The sequence below is a fragment of the Gastrolobium bilobum genome, unplaced genomic scaffold, assembly GCF_033153095.1.
Source record: "Gastrolobium bilobum isolate Gb01-03AN ecotype WA unplaced genomic scaffold, APGP_CSIRO_Gbil_v1 utg48469, whole genome shotgun sequence".
Taxonomy (NCBI): domain Eukaryota; kingdom Viridiplantae; phylum Streptophyta; class Magnoliopsida; order Fabales; family Fabaceae; genus Gastrolobium; species Gastrolobium bilobum.
This window is the reverse complement of record NW_026900161.1, coordinates 1-3,958: the sequence shown is the minus strand read 5'-3', so window position 1 is coordinate 3,958 and position 3,958 is coordinate 1. Positions and strand designations below refer to the sequence as shown.

Here is a 3,958-nt window from a genome sequence, read left to right as displayed (position 1 = left end):
GTAACGTAGAGTTAAATACTTCTAAAAAGCAAGGTGGTGCACCAACTGAGCAGCTGGAAACGTGAAGAGCAGAGAATTAAGAGTTCTCATTGGCTGAACACAAAAGCAAAGCATGAGAAGGTCTGCAAACAACGACTAATCATCACCAAATCCTGTTCCATTCAGCAATTCACGCAAGCTTCACACTCTGCTGCCACCGTCCCGTCCCCTCATTCAAGCAACTAGCTCCAAGGGAATTACAGTCTTGCCACTCCTCTTCCAGCTATAAATAGGACCACCCTCACACAAAAACATCATCGAATCCTGGAGGGTTTGCAGTCTGAAAGGAAGAGATCACTTAGTAGTAGTTAGTAACTTAGTTTAATTTTAAGTTGTAACTGTAGTTAAGTGACAACCCTTCTTCTCTTCTCTGTAAACAACCATCAAGACTACTCACGAGAAAATATCCATCTTTCTCCATTTTCGATTTCTTTTTGTAAACTGTCTTTTAAATTAATATAAGTGTTTTTCTCTTCGTTCCAATTGTTATCTCTTAACTGAATCTCGGGTCTATGTGATCTCAGTTGAGAATAATTATGTTTAAACTATCAGCCATGAGCTGAACTATCTGTGGAACGGGTAAACTGTGAAACTCTTAAAGAACTGTTTTCAAAACTCTTGACCGAAGCTTTTTATATTTCTTTGGCTAAGTAAGCTATATTCATTGTGCGCCAATAGAAATTGGGAACATACCGAGAAAGGAACTTCCATAAGGAAGGGATTTCAGACAGCTTAGCCATTGGGGGAAGGTAGATGTCATGGAAAAAACGCTACTGGTCACCTTGGGAATAAGGGGCCAACTCGTCCATTTTAAGGTTCTGAACTAAGTACCTGTTGGAGCCATAGGAATATGGAAACTTGTGAGCCATCTAGACCATGAGCTGAGGAATCAGAGTTGGCAAGCAAAGAAACTGGGACAAAGCCAAAAGGTGCTAAGTCTTGAGCAGAGAAAACAACCCCTTTAAGAGTGAAGTAGTGAATTTGTTCTTTCTGTTAAACTGATTTAACCACCACCCTGTTGTCTCTTGATTATAGTTATTTCTGTTTTAGTAGTTTTTATTTTATTTTATTTAGTATTTAAAAAACTCCAATGATTAATATCTCACCTTCTTCTAAACAGGAAGGATCACATACATAACGCAGCGAGCAACTGTTTGCCATCAGATTGAACCTACTGTTCCTGAGTAACGTTGTCAAGATAGTAGGGAACGTTTGACCAGACAGTTCATTTACTAACTTTTCTTCTCATTTTCATTCTTTATAAACAGTGATAAAACAATAATTAGCACTTTATCCTCGTGGGAACGATAATTTGGGCATTAATACTCCCTTTATTACTTGATGCGTGCACTTGCGCACTTGGGTTGGAACTAAGGGACGAATATGTGTTCTGCAAGAATAGAGGAACGTCCCCTATCAGAACTTATATTTTTCCACCATCAGCAAACCATCCAACAAGTTTTTGGCGCCGTTGCCGGGGATAGAAACACTAACTGTTATTCTTATCATTGTTTTCTAACACATATACTGTATATCTGACTTTACTTTTATATTTTTTTCTCTTTATCACTGAATCTGCTGTGCATATATATACCTTGTGCTATTGGTTTATGAGTGAAGAGTTTGAAACAGACTCTGACCACTCCATTGAAGTACCTGAGTTTCTCTTTGATCCTGAGCCAGAACGTACACTCCATAGAAGAAGAAGGAACCTCAAGGAAGAATTTCCTGAAAACATGGTTGATCACAATAATAACAATGAAGAGGTTCCCCCTGAACAGAACTTTAGAACTTTGGCTGCTCCTTTCAGGAACAGACCAGATATGGGAGTAATCCTTCCCCCTGTAGCACCAAATTTTGAACTAAAACCTATCATGTTCCACACGATTAGGGAAGCAGGGGTCTTCAATGGACTCCCTGCATAAGATCCTTACACACACCTCACAACATTCCAAGATATTTGTGATAATTTTAAAGCTGAGCGTGTAACAGAGGAGAGCATGAGAATGAGGTTGTTCCCTCACTCCTTGGGCTTAAAAGCTAAAACATGGATGAAAACTCTCACCCCTGGATCAATCCACACATGGGAAGAACTCTCTAACAAGTTCATAGAGAGGTTTCTCCCAATGTCTCGACAAGCTGATGTTAGAGCTGAAATCTCTAACTTCAGAATGTTTTATGGAGAAAATCTCTATGAAGCATGGGAGAGATACAAGGACATCATAAGAAAATGTCCAAACCATAGGGTAGAGAGTTAGGGAGTGTTACAATCTTTCTATAAGGGACTTGACCATACTTATCAATCTCACTTAGATTTTGCTGCAGGAGGATATTTCTTTACAGGAACACTTGAATCAAGGTACGAAATCATATAAGGGACTGTTGAAAGATGTCTCCAATGGCCAATAGACAGAGTGAGCCCAGTGAGGAAACCAGGCATGCTAGAACTGGATAAACAAACAGCCATGGAAGACCAGCTGACATCACTCAGGAATGAAGTGAAGAACCTGAGAGCTGACCAAGCAGCACCAAGGATGGAAGTCTTACAACTCACAACAACTGAAACAGAATCATGCTCAGCCTGTGGTGACCTTCATGACTCAACAGACTGCACATCCACTGCATTGGTGTGTTATGCAGAAAATTTTGGCAATAGGAACTTCACCAGAGACAATCAACAAGCAGGACGAAATACACATTCAAGCCCTTGAGGAACTATCATTAAGGATCAGAACCACAACACCCAATGGAAGCCACCCATTAACCAGAGACCATTCAACAACAATCAGCAGCAGTATCAGCAAGGTAGCAGCAGTGGAACGTTTGAACAAAAAAGAAACAACTACGTTCTGTTCCACAGAGATGACCAACACATCAACACCCTGGAAAATTATGTCAAGGAATATGTCACCAGGAATGATGCAGTGGTCAGGAACATTGAGTCCCATCTGGGGCAGATTGCTGCCAACCTTCAAACCAAAACACCGGGATCACTACCAGGGGACACTGAGGTCCCCTCAACCATTTCTGAAACCCCTTGAGAGGTAAGTACCATGTCTAGCTAAAGACATTAAACTAAGCGCTGACTGGGAGGCAACCCAGTAGATACATTTGCTCTCTGACAAAGAGCAAAGTTTTGTGGTGGTTATCCATAACCACATAGCTCCCAAAAAGGAGGGAACGTCTGATGTTCCTCTCCAAAAAGTCCAAATAAAGTACGTTCCGTTCCAGGAACGTAGTTTTGGGGTGGTCCCTAACCACACAATCCCAATAATATATATATATATATATATATATATATATATATATATATATATATAGATATAGATATAATTATATGTTTTGTTACATGTTCATTTAGATTTATTAAATAATAGGTGATAGGTTAGTACGTTTCATTTTCCTTATTTCGTAGTCATTGTTGCATGTTTACTTGTTATTTATTTTAGATTAATTATTTATTTATTAGTTAGTAAAAGACAAAGGGAACGTTCCCTGGGTTAGGTGGCAAGAGTGACTGGGACACCTGCCCCTACTGAGTCACTTAGAAAGATACGCAGCCATATCTATTTGTATTCGTTGCAAATCTTGAAAACGCGCGTAGAAAAAGCAACTGTCTTCTCAACCATTATGACGATTGAACCCTTTTATTTCCCTCTCTCCCACGTCCTGACCTAAACCGTTCCATCTTCTCACACTCATCCCATCAGTTACTGGTCAGTAACTGCTGACGACTAGTTCTGTAACGTCCCCATTCCACCGCCTCTTCAATCTCCCATCTTCAACCGCCACGTCCCAGAAACCTTTCATTTTCTCCCCCACTGTCTATTTAAACTCGGTCTCTAATTTCTTCAAGTTCTACTACTTCCATTCAACTCAGAACCCTTTTATCCCTCCTGCATTTGTGCCCTAACTCCCT

General features: G+C 40.1%; 1 non-coding gene across 1 annotated transcript; it reads right to left on the bottom strand.

The window, feature by feature from the left end:
• Nucleotides 1-2,180: 2,180 nt before the first annotated feature.
• On the bottom strand, nt 2,181-2,287 carry LOC133295588 (small nucleolar RNA R71). Its single transcript, XR_009749367.1, has one exon. It is a non-coding gene; the product is annotated as a small nucleolar RNA R71 (small nucleolar RNA).
• Nucleotides 2,288-3,958: the final 1,671 nt, after the last annotated feature.